Genomic DNA, 13,499 nt, shown 5'->3' on the forward strand with positions numbered 1-13,499 from the left:
CTCAACTGAGTACACACTTCAAAAAATCACCCCCAAGCAAAAAATGTGCATTTTTTTACTGATCAGAAAAGAAATTGGGGAAAGCAAATGGGGGAAAATGAGGTTCGAGGGGGAATTGAGAGAACCTCAATAAACCTGAACATTACATGTTCGCCCATTCATAGCTGCAGGCTGATTGTCAGAGACTGATTGCTCCAATATGTCTGCTGCTGGATCCTGTCAAAGATTAATCACTTCCTCTCTGACACTGTCAAATGTTGACGGTTGCTGTCAAATCTTGTCAAATATTCACGGCCACATGTCAGAGACTGTCAAATACTGACTGCTACTGCATGTCAATTACCAAATATTATCTAATGCTGACAACTACGGGGTGCTGGCAGCCAGGTAGAATCCAAATGTTGACTCTGATAGCAGAAATGCGGAATGTCAAACAACACTGGAAAAGATAAAATGCTCACCAAATATCTGCCAATATTGGCACATTCAGCAAATATACACCATCAAAGGACATTTGCAGAGGATTTGTGTGCTGTGGGCAAAGGCTGATTCATCTCTGTAAGTGATTCCTGGGTGCCTGACACTCCCAGCTGAAAAGGGGAGCAGGGAGGGGACTGAAGTTAGATGGCAGAGAAGCCCTGCCTAACTTTATTATGCATGCCCTCAAGAGTGAAGAAAAAGAGAAGGTAAAGTGGGATAACATAAACTACTAGACTTTGTTGCATCACAAGAATTCGAGGGAAAATAACAAAGAAAACTCTCCAACTGGAGTTTTGTCCTGGCCCTAATTATTTGGCTTCTCAACATTTGCAGTCTTAGTGAAACAATAGCACTAAGCTATCTGCCTCCAAGCTCCTTAGTTTCCTTTGCAGACTTTCAAATCAGTCTCAGGTCTCCCCATGGAGCTCACTGGACCCTTCACACTCTCAATCCAACCTACCTCACAGTGTTGTTGTTGTTGTTTTGAGGATGTGATTGAGAGGAGGATTATGTAAGCCACCTTGGGTTCCTTGGAAGGAAAAAGGGCAGGATATAAATATAATAAATACAATACAGAAAATAAATAAAAGCTATGTATTAAGCAAAATGCATAGGAAAGCGTTTGGATGAGAATTAGAATGTACAAATTTTCTTAGATATGTTTGCAAACTTTAACAAATGGCAACATAAACCATGAAATGAATAAGGCTAAAGATTCGAAATATGAGAAACCAACATTGACAGATTTGCCCATTCCTGCTTCGAAAGACATTTTGTTGTTGTTGTCATTTCCTTAAAACACAATGGGTTTGACTTTTCCCATCATCCCTTTTCTCTCTTTCCTTGATGTAAAACATCATCTGAGCAAGTTCACCATCAGGTGGAAGCATTTTTTGTCCAGAAAATAATACAAATGGCCCCTATTTTCCCAGTGTTGGTTGAAAGATGCCAAGAATGCTGGTGGGGGGAGCATTATTAATAGGCAGAAATGCAATAGAAATACCTCTTTCGTTGTCCCAAACCTTCGAATGTGCTCTTTTTGTCCTACTTAATAAATCTTTGCTGTGTTCACTTTCTGGGTGGGTCAGGATCATTTTTCTATTGGAGCAATCAAGGAGAAGCTGGACAATGGAGACCAGTTGCTATTGTATACCCGCGGTCCGGCTACATTAATCTCAGACTGACAAAAGAGCCTAAGGGGCCATTCTCTTTTCCTCCCCCAGACCCTGTCTACACATAGCTTAAATCTGGGTCTTTCCAGCTCCTGTGTCAGGGCTTTTTCCCCTTTTTTATTTGTGGTTCACATGCTGGAGCAATGCCTTTGGTCAGCATCATTTACATTATGCTAGTCCTAAATCCGAGAGAGAGAGAGAGAGAGAGAGAGAGAGAGAGAGAGAGAGAGAGAGGATCCTTGTAAGAGGGGCTTCTCAGGAATGGAAAATCCACATTTCCCCCCAAAGCCAAAGGTTAACATGGTTGGAAATTCAGACTGGCAAGTTAGAAGCTTGCTAAGAAGTTCAAAGCTGTCCTTCATTTGCATCTAAAGTTACCTACATTTATAATCCCAAACCCTCCAATCTGCTTGCACGGCACCTTCCTTAAGAAAAAGGAATTAATCATTTGAATTTGCTAGCTATATAGATAGAGGGACTGGGGGAGAGGGAGAGAGAAAGAGAGAGGGAGAGGAAGAGAGGGAAAGGGAAAGGGAGGTTTATCAGGCCTGCCCTGGCCAGGCAATTACTAGCAAGAGGTGGCCAGTGGCTACATTTTATTTCTCTAGAGAAAGCAGTCTGGGGACCATAGTTTAATAAAGCATGTAAGATTGAGAAGCCTGGATGATTCCAGGCAGTGGAGAGGGACAATCCGGCATGCCAGCAGCAAAACATGCAGATACCCACACTCAAGTCAGCAGCATCAGCAAAGAGAGGGGAGGGAAAGAAAAGAGCCCCTTTGCTACACTCTCATGAAACCCATTAGGACCTCATAATTAACAGCAATTATGTTAATCAGATGAAAACAACAGAAGCAGAGGGAGAACACAGAATCACTACATGGAAGTCAGTGGGTTGACAGACTAGCCACCTCCCGTAGCAACAACTCCTTTATTCCCAGCCTTTGCCTCCAGGTTTAACCGAAGTTGGAAAAGCCATTTGACAGTTGACAAGTTATTGCATGTTGCGTATTTGAAACAATCACATCACAAGGCAGGAAAGTGCCCTGCAAGGACATCCAATCCTCTTTCTGCCCAAGGGCCTGATTTTATTTTGGAGGACTTCCCACAGCAGAGATGCCCAGGGGCAGAAGTAAAAGGGGGAATCTCCAAAAGTATCACCCCAAAAGAACATCTTTTAGTTTACAATCCCCACTGACAGTAACGTGGCCTTAAAAGAGTCATTTTGAATTGTGGGAAGTGGGGGACAGGTGTGTAAAAGCCAGAAAGCCAGCGGGGAAGTGGGTCAGGTGTTGGAAAGCAGGCATGTTCATTGGAGGAACCCCAGAGGGCAGCTTGTGACCCCAGGAGGGACAGTGCTAGCCCCAGGCTCATGAAGGAGCTTGGGAAGGCAGTGTATTGGGTCCCTTCCCTCCATGCCCCACCTTCTCACTCCCATAGGCCCCCGCTGCTCTTGCTTCTCATCTTCTTTCTCCTCATCGCACCACTTGTTTGCTTGGCAGGCCAGGGGCTCTTTCTCCTGATGACCCTAGTCTGGATTGTGGTGAAGAAGAGGTCCCAGCTGGAATGTAGACCCTTGGCAGATGCCCAGTTCTGCCTGTCATTGAGGCTGGCCCTGTGTTCACCTTGTCCTCTCCAAGCAGATTTCATGGGCCTCAATTTTCCATGAGGGGCTGGAGCTGTCTCTGTCAATGTCACAGTGCTGGGCAACTGTTTTAAAGCAGTGACAAAGCATGCGTGTTCTTCCTCCCTCCGCTCGCTAAGCGGATGAGCCACCCGCAGTAACAAGCGCTTGAAAGCTGGGATTCCACCGCTGCACGCGAGCCTGTGATAATGGGATTCGGAGCTGTAAGATGCCTCTCTCCCTTGAAAGGTAATGAGTCTTGGGGACACCTGTACAGGTGCTAGAGAAATCCTGTTCCCTCTCTTTCTGGGAGATTTTGCCATTATTATTTCCCTTTAAAAAAAAAAAAGTCAAGAGCTCTGCCTGAATACCAAATTAAGCCAGGGGAAAGTATTGCCATCCTAATGTAGTTGCAATCTGGTGTTCATCTGTGTGGATGAACAGACTGATATGATCTGTCATCAGTCCTGGATGCTTGGCTGGAAGTCATTTTAAAAACCTTCTTAAGCCAACCAACCCTAAGACATGATACAATGGGAAGCCAGGGGAAGGAGGGGCGAAAGAACAGGCGATATTTCTTCTTCACCCCACACTGTCGCTGATATTATTTGTGCTCTCATGCAGAAGTGAAACTAATCCTTTTAATGTGATCCTCGCAGGAGGAACTGCAGAGCTTCTTCTTATCCCACCTCCTGTCTAATCCTTTATTGCATCTTTCTAAGCCATTTGATTCAATAATATCTTGTGGCAGCAGGTTCCACAGCTTAATTATAGGGTGTAAAGGAACTCTTTCTGTGCAAAAATAGCACTCACCCCCATGGTCTGGTGATAGCAAGGAGAGGAAGGGAATGCTCTTTGGGCTGGCAGCTGTCACGTGACCTACTTCTGTTATTTCATTGGGTCTGTTGGTGCAAATGTGCAGGCAGAATTGGATGGTCATTCCTCTGCCAATGGGTTGCATGCCTTCTTCTTTTGGGAAGGATGCTCTTTGGTGCTTTGAACAAGTGGGAACCCAGCGAGAGATCTTCAGAGAAACAGCACTCTGTTTGAGGCTGCTGCAGAAGGTGACAAGTGCCTTTGCTTCTGAGAGCTCTGATCCGAAGGATCTAAGGCTGCTATTGGAGAAGCCCTCCAGATGCTGGAGCATGTGAGAGACTCACTTCAGATGGTGCTTGGTCAGGATCTTACTCAGATCATACTGAACACAGACTCCAATGCCATCTGTGAAGGCTGCACATTTCCATCCTGCAATATGATTCATATTTTAATGGAAATATGCTTTAATCAATAAAAAGTGAGCACTTGATGTGTACCTTTGGGAAAATGAGCATCACATGAGCATCACATGGATTTTTATGTGAAAGGGGGAAAGAGAGACAGAGAGAGAAGCTTCAAGATCAGAACAAGCTTCAGGATGAAATTTGGAAAACATGAACAGGCTTCAGATGGGCTGATTCACATATGACTACTTCTGCCAGGCAAAGTGGCATTGCAGTGGTCTGGCGTGCCACTCTCTTCCTTGCAGCACCATGGCCAGTGCAACTGATGGGACTAAAACCACAGGAAGCTCCCGTAGGCTAGGGCAGAGTACTTGTCCACCCCGCCCAGTATCCTTAGCCCTGACCATCCCATCACCTGCTGTGATGCCAGGGAATGAATGCAGTGCCTTCCTCGTGTGACGTGTGTGCTCTGTCACTGGAGATGCAGAAGTAGTGGAGGTGATTGCCTGGTTGCAGCCCCATTATGGTGCAGGTTCTGCAATGGAAGGTCAGGGCTTCTTTGCATTGCACCAATGGAGAAGAATGTGCCTACCCAAAGGCACCACTTCAGGTTTCTGACTGGGCAATGGGACCAAGGAGAATGTTTATGCTGCACAGGCAAATAGCTAGTGGGGAGGACACCTTCTCCTCAAAAATAAGCCAAACATCTTGATCGAAACAACTGACCATCTCTGGAATTTCCAGTTGAAGGACCACATCTTGTTTCATTACATTTATATACAGCACAACAGGCAGATTCCCTCAAAGTGGTTGGCTGTCTTTAGGAAAACACCAAAACAATAAAATTATAACAAAACTGAATACAACAATGAAAAAGCCAAACACTGAAATATTTTAAACCCAGTGATAGTGATGAGAGAAACAGTTGAAGAGGAATTGCCTAGGATGAAAGGTGTTATCTCTATCTAAATATCTAATATTTGATATCTAAATACATACAATGAAGATGCCAGGTGAGTCTCCATGGAATGGCTCTTCCACGGACAGGAGGTCACTACTGAGATGGCCATTCTTTGGGTAGCTACCTTCACCCCTTTGAGTGGTGGTGCCCAGGGATCTTGGAAACCTGCTGCCCACGGAGTAGAGGAAATAATACTGAGCTAGATGCACCAATTGTTGGGTTCAAAGACTCAAACAGTAGAACTTTGAACATGTGAAATGACATCACATTTGTGAAATTAATTGGATGCCAAATCAGCTATGAATTCACTAGTCCAAAAACAGTGTTTGAAGTTGAGTTCTAAGGGCTTCAGCTACAGCTGCCCTCTTGGAGACAATGGGAGGAACCCCATTTCCTTACCTGACCCTGCCTTCTGCACACTTACAGTCAGGGCTTAATTAGACATAACACTGGAATAGCCATAACTGGGAGCAAGTATTCCCACTGGACTGCTTTAAAAACTGGGGATGCAGTGTCTTGGGAAAAGATATTTAAACTCTCTTCCTACCCACTTTCTTCAGTGTAAATCTCTTCATCCTAAGCTGTTTTCCAGTCTCGGGGAATGAAAAGACAGGAGCATCATCTGTTATATCTATCTTATTTCCAACATGGATGAGATAGCAGCTTGGGACAGTGAAATATTTGTCCAGAAAAAAGGCATAGTGGTGAAAGCTCAACCACCCTCTTCCAGAGCCCTACTTTCCATGTCTTCAAAAGAACAAAATGGAACTGCTCATTAGCAAACGAAGAATCACAGGAGATCTTAGTCACATCTGTGTTGCTTCATGTCTATGTTCACCTTCAGAATCTAGCAGACTGCAATGGAGATATGGTAATAGGAGCTTCTAGCAGTATGAATTAGATGCCCAACTAGCTTAGTCCTGTCCACTAACACCACCCACAAAAGGAAAGTCTATGGACCGACCAACACATGGACATTCCTCAGAAAGCATCAAGTAATGACTTGCCAATGCAATGAAGCTACAGGAGAAGAACAGCCTTGGTGAATCTTTCACACCTGTAGCCTTGGACTCTTCACTTTTCATAGGAATCCATTCCTTTATTCAACTGAGCATAAGTGTTGGTTCATCAAGCAACAGGAAACCAGATGATACACATGTGTGCAGAGGGTGCCACATTACGAAAAGGAAACAAAGGATTACAGTTTGGCAGTGTTTTCAGATTTGAAGAAATGTTTGGCATCCTTTGCTCAAGAAATTGGACAAAGAGGATAATTGTAACCCAAACTGGAGAGCCCATGGAAATGGCTTGAATGCAGGACATGAAAAGCAGCTTGTGTGAGTTGTTTTGCAGAGAAAATATATGCCTTTATTAAAAGCCCTAACAGCAGGAAGGGGAAAGGCTGTAGGAAACAGGCAGAGTAGTAACAGCCTTTTTAAAGCATTTCTTTTTGAGCATAAAACCAAGCCGTGATGAAGAGAAGGCCACAGCAGAGCTTGCCTGGTAGGGTATTAACATAAATGCTTAGCATAGTGAGGGTGGCTTCTGAAAGCAGCGGGCATTTGGGCAATTAACAGCCAGGGTGGTGGATGGTTTAGCAACCATGCAAAGTGCTGGTCACTTACAAAAGTTTTTTTTAAATCAAATTAATTTGGGGACTGCTGGAAGCCAGGAGAAGCTCTGCATGCACCAGCAAAAGCTCCTGATCAAGCACCTTGATGTTTCATTTGCCCCCGGGAGAGCCAAAGCACCATGGGGCCGGGGCCAGGGGGACACCAAGGCAACTCAGAGGTTTTCAAAAGGCATTTGCTTTCCTGTTGTAAAATAAGAAGGTTTGGATCACTGGGGGACTGACTATGTTCTCAAAATTGCTCTTGTTTGAATCAGCTACTTGATAGGCATGAATAAGGTAGCAAGCACTCAAGTTCTCAACCACAGTCGACTTGCAGACCCAAAGATCATGGAAAGCTGCCTTGTACTGAGTCCATCTAGCCCAATGTTGTCAGCACTGACTGGCAGCAATGGCTCCTTGCTTGTTCTGCTCTTCCTGGAGATTGAATGTGGGTCCTTTTACATGCAGTGCATGTGTTCTCCAGGTGAACTACAGCCATGCTGATCACTCTGCTATGAAGGAAAGCAAGAGAGGGGTAGAACAGGAGACAGTTAACCACCTCCAGTGCAACCTATGAAGAAAGTCTCCAGCACAAGCATCACTAAAAGAACTGAGAGCTGTGCAAGGACATAGCAGTTGAGAGCCAGTGGCTGTAGCGATTAGAAGGATGGACTAGTACTCAAGAGGCCAAGTTTCAAATCAAAACTCAGCCATGAAATTGGGTTTTCTTGGGTCTGTCATTCTTTCTCAGTCTAACCTACCTCACAGGCCTACTGTGAAGATTAAAGTGGGAGGGGAAGGAATGCTATATGCTGACCTGGATTCCTGGAAGGAAGGCTGTGATCTGGATGTGATTAATAATAAGGGGTTATACTGCACCTGGCAAGTTCTATTGTTTTCTTCCAATTGGTTGTGCACCCGTTTCTTAATGGGCAGTGGAGCTTTTAAAGTGATAATCAGCACCTTCAACTGAGCTCAGGTACAAACTGGGAAGCCAATGCTGACCAAACAATCTCAAAGTGGAACCCAGTGTTGGAGAAGCAGAGTCCATGAGAGAATCAGGGGGGCTCTGGGTTGGCAAGCAGGCTGGGCCATGGAGAGAAGACAGGCAGACCTGAGATGCACCCAGATAAGGGCAGACCTTTCAGGACCCTGGACAGAGCCCAGGAAGCAAGCTACTGTTCAAACACAGGATCATTTTCAGCTAAGTCCCTGGGTCTGGTTACTACTCTCCAGCATCATCAGCTTGGTGAGCAATGCAGATCCTTAAAGGATCAAGTCCATCTTGGACATTGGAATGCTCCCTAACTTCCAGACAGGATGCCTATGTTGGTGAGTCATTTCAGAGACAGGAAAGAGGTTGCTTGATCTTCAGCAGACCTAGACTCTAGTCTTTTACTAGATCTACAGTCTTGGAGTTCTTGGCTTCACTGGGTCTCTGGTAGTTGGCCTTGGCGTCCATGACAGGGCATGAGCACCACCAAGCCCTCAGCCTCTGTGTCTGTGCCACGGCAGAAGATGGCATACAGTCCAAGTAACAGTCTGCAGCAGTTGGGGCACATGGGCAGCATTGCAACCAAAGCATGTTATTATATGTTCTGCATATGGCAGGTTGGTATGGAGCAAAGACAGACTGTGGCTTACTTAAAGCCACTAGACTGAGGAAAGACTGGATCTGGAGACAGGCATTTATTGCATTTCGATTCTGCCTTTTTTCCTCCCGGAAGGCTCTGTGCACATTCCTCCAGTGGTCCATCACACTCCCTCTCCTCTTAAGTCATAGCTCAGCCATTCTGCTTTAATAGCACTAAGATGCTTAGACCAGCTCTGCCATTGCCTGAGTCCAATTCCCTTGGAGGATCCATTTATGGCAGCTCAAAGTGTGTGCACCCTGTTTAATATCTATTTTTAATTGGCCCTCTCTGATTCCGCAAAATGTCGAAGCAATTCTTAACACTGGCCCCCCTTCCTCCACAGCCAAGGCTCTGAGTCCCCGGGGAAGCATTTATTATATAGTTAACATACACCACGATATTTTTTCCTGTCCCCAAATGCTGACATCACTGGGAGCTGGCACGGGAACCTAACGAGACACGTGCTCAGACAAATTGCTCATGAGTGCAAAATCTCCCAGCAACACACCCAGTGTGAGAAGACTCTTTGTGGGGAAGAATAGCAGTACCAGTTAGGCACTTCAGCTTCTGACAAATGTATTTGTACAAATATAACTACCCCCATAGAAAACCAGCATTCCAGTTCACTGCTGTCCCCAATGAGTATGATGCTGTTTGCCTGTGCATCGCCTCTTATGCCCTGCTACATGAAAGGTCAGGCTTAAATGTGATTTTTTTTCAAAGTGTAAAAGTCCCCTACATGAATGACATGCAGCACGACTGAGCAGTATTTGTTTAAAAGAAGCCAGGATTACCGAGAAAGCAATTTCTTGTTGTTTTGGAAAGGGATAAAGGATGTTGCGAAAAAATGCATTTGTCTCTCATGCTTGACTTTAGCAAGATAGGCAGTTCTAGGCTACAAGCTTCTCTCGGCCTTTTGTAGCACTTGTACCATCATGCCTAAAGAATATTGGGGGCTGTGGCAGGACAAGAGGGGTCACCAGGATTCCTAGCCTACCACCCAAAACTGTAGTACTCAGGAAAGCACCCACCCCAAGGCAGAAAGACTTGAACATTTGCTGCCTGAAAGCAGTCAGTACAAAAATACTTTCTGCTTAACATTTCTCCTGTTTCATGCAGGGAGAACTGGAACAGTGAAGTACAAAGATGCAACCATCGACAACTGTCCATGGAACTGGGACAGCTTAGAGATGCCAAGGAACAGTAGATAATGTAGTGCCCACCCGGTGTTTTGGACTACAACTCCTAGCATTCCTGACCATTGGCCATACTTGCTGGAAATGGGAGAGGTGAAAGCCAAAACAAGCTCCAGGGTGCCCATCAACCAGCAGCAAAGGGAAAAGGACTGGAGTTAACTGGAGGTTTAGACAGACTGCAGGGAGGTCAGCTTTTCTATCTCTGCCTGCCCTAGGGAAGCCCTCTGTGCTTCAAGGGGCCATGCTTGATTCTTGTAGTGGAGGCAAGTAAGAAGTATGAAGAAAGTAGGATAAACTCTTCAGGGCCATGGAAGTGGCCGCAGTAGCCGTTTATGGAGTTCTCCTGGAGATGTCTGGCCAAGCATCGTCTTCTGGGGTTCCTTCTAAGGGTGAATCTTACAGCCAGTTTCCCTCAGGGCCTTCTTCTGGTAGAAGGGAACCCAACTCCTAGGGTGCAACCATGGGTCTCCAAGGTGTCATAAAAATGAGAGAAAATTAAGGCACACTAGGAGCTTTGTTAGGGTGTGGTATGCACTGATGAAGGCACTGGGGCAGCAAGAATGTCAATGCTGCCTTCTGCTCACCCCATTCCAGCTTTTCATATTACTGCTTTTGCTCAAATTGTCACACTGGAAAGGTTGTGCAGCAGTCACAAGGAAGTTGCCCCCATCGTGAAGTTTGGTGCCTAGCAAGGAAGGCCTCAGACACCCATGTTTTTGCTACAGGGACTTGAGCCAGGTACTCTGGCCATGCTGTGGATGATGGAAGTTCAAGTCTGATCCATTTGAAGGTGACTGGGTTGGGGAAGGCCTCCTGGGGTGATTGTCATGTACAATCTTCCTTATATATTATTCAAAGCCATGAAATCTTTCTGTTGTTAGTCTAGCTATCTCGCTTTTACCTCTCCGAGAGGCTTCCATAATTGTCTGTCCTGCCTTCAAGTGAATTGTCCAGCTAAGGTGCCCCGTTTTCCACCTGTTCTCACCTCATTTCTTTCTCTTCTCTTCTCTTCTTACTATGTGCTTCAGAGCTGAACTGTTGAAGTAGTCAAGTAGAGGTAGTCAAGTCGTTGTTGACTACCTCAACAAGTAGTTGAGGTATTAAGGTAGTAATTATGACTACCTTAATAATAATATTTCTATACTTCCCCACAGCCAAAGGTCTGTAGGCAGTATAGAAACAAAATAACAGAAGTTTTGGGGCTGAGTTGCAGTGTTGTCAGCCCTGCATAAAAGATTACCCTCTGTGTTGGTTCCCAAGGAGGCCCATCCTGGTAGCAGCACGGCAGTTCCCAACATGTCCCTGGCAGGGTCCAGGTTCTTGCAGACCTTCATGTCTGCTTCCAAAGCAATGCATGGTAATTCTGTCATTTCAGTCATCTATGATTTATTTTTACATACATCAAAACTTTGAAGGCAAAAGCATCATGGGGTCCTGTCCCCGCAGTCTTCTGTGTCATATTTGAGGAGAGGTAACCCTCCCTGCATCAGATGGAAGAGATTAAGTTGGAGGACTGAAGGTAAGTTAGAAGCTTGGCGAATCCTCAGACAATGGGGTCAGTGACTTATAGGGATGGCATGGTCTCCTTCAGTGGAGGTCTTCAAACAGCCGCTAGACACCCATCTGTCAAGCATGCTGTTATTCTTATTCATTGCTTAATAGATTTGCATATCACTGTCCATATTTAAAAATATCTTGAAGGGGAAGGGGAAGGGAATCACAGGTTTGTCCATGCAGCTAGAGGACTTTGAGTGCTTCACTCACAATAGTTTGACTCTACTCTCTTTTGTTCAGCCAGATTACTGGTGCTGAACTTAGATTGACATGTCTTTTTTCTGGCATATTCCTCATTTTCAACAGCTAGAAGGCAAGCAAATACAACAGGGCCTTCTCCATGCTGGGATTAATTAATGTATTATTGATGCATGTATTTCTTAAATTTCTTTATTGCTGATATGGACAGTTTGCAAGATAACTCCTGACACCATAAAATACAATAACATAAAATAAAACCATAGGTTTACAGTGTTTTACTCTGCTCCTTGTATGAGAAAGGCTTTCAGAGCAGCTTGCAAAGAGAAATAATGAGACAGCTCCTGCAGTCAGGATTACAGTTGAAAAGACATCCCCATCAACACCACATTTATACCTTGCCTTTCTTCCTCTTGCAAGGAACTCAAGATGCTTACATGGCCCTCCTCCTCTCCATTTGATCCTCTCAACAACCCTGTGAGGTAGATTGGGCTGAGATTCAATGACTGGCCCAAAGTCACCCACAGATCTAGAGCCTGGATCTCCTGCATCCCCAGCATTTAACACTTATATGTACAGCACAGCAACACGGCATAAAAGGAAAAGGCATTGGGAGGGAGAATGCGTAAAGCAGCAGCTGCTCCTGTTCTAGCTAATGAATGAGGCAAGATTGGTCTCTGCCTTGCCAGGATGAGGGTGCAGGCTCCCCATGGCCCATGGTTCTCTGGCCAATGGATCTGTACCTAAATGGGGTGGGGATGGATGGGTGAGCATTGGGTCAGTTTGGACTTTTTTAGCTTGTTAGGTCCTTGTTCTGTGACTGTTGAAGAACTTACCAACATCTTCAAACTTCTTAAAAGAGCTCAAGTTTCCAAACAAAACGGAATGGAATGGGAAAGTAAAATGGAGAGATTCCATCTAAAGTGGCCTCCGGTGCTCTGGACTGGATCCAGTGGTGTCATTCTGCAAACTCAAATTGTACTAACTGCAGGGAGGCCAGCAACTCCTGTGTCAGTGGAGCACCTTGTCCACTGAAGTTTTACTTTGTTTAAAAAGGCGCTTTCTCTGGAGAGAGTTTCATCCTTCCTGGCTAATGGAGCTCCATCAGATCTTTCAGCTGAGCAAGCAGTTGCCCGTAATGCTGGCACAACTGGTTTCACAAGCTGTTACACACCCCATTGCACACGTAAAATGTACAACTGGTTGTACAAGAGATACACACAAGCAGCTGAACAAGCAGGATGCACATCTGCTTGTACAACTGCACCCACTTTGGTTGGATTCTGCCTTTGTGTATGGTTTGGAACCTCATTTCTGCCACCACAATGTCATTTGGGCTAATGGACTGACACCGTTGGCCCCACACTTTGCCAAAGGGCATTGGCTGACCCTCACTGGAAACAAGATGCTGGGTCATTGGCCCTTGTGCTGATCCTGTGGCATTCTACTTATGCTTTGACTATGTGCAGTACAAAGTATGTAAAAAGGCCCTCTGCGTCCAAAATGACAAGACCATGGAATGCATTCCTGTTTTTTTTTAATAAAAAAAAACCTACCGCTGATTTTTTTTCCCCCTCAGGGTGCATGCATTATTGATGTGCAAGTCTTGACCTGAATAAATCTGAGCCAGTCGCATTAGGATCCATTACCTATGCATTCTGATGGGGCTACTACATCTACGATCCTTCTAAGAGAGGCCCCTGGATTGCACTCCAAGGGCAGCCATGTAGAATAAGCTAATAAAACCTTGTCTTGTTCACTCTTCTAGTGTGTCAGAGGGAAAGTTAAAAAGTTAAACTAAAAAAGGACTTCTGGAGTTTGTTTGGATTTAATTTATTAAAACATTAAT

Source organism: Varanus komodoensis, unplaced genomic scaffold (genome assembly GCF_004798865.1).
Source record: "Varanus komodoensis strain SLA01 unplaced genomic scaffold, ASM479886v1 scaffold18_3, whole genome shotgun sequence".
Lineage (NCBI taxonomy): Eukaryota > Metazoa > Chordata > Lepidosauria > Squamata > Varanidae > Varanus > Varanus komodoensis.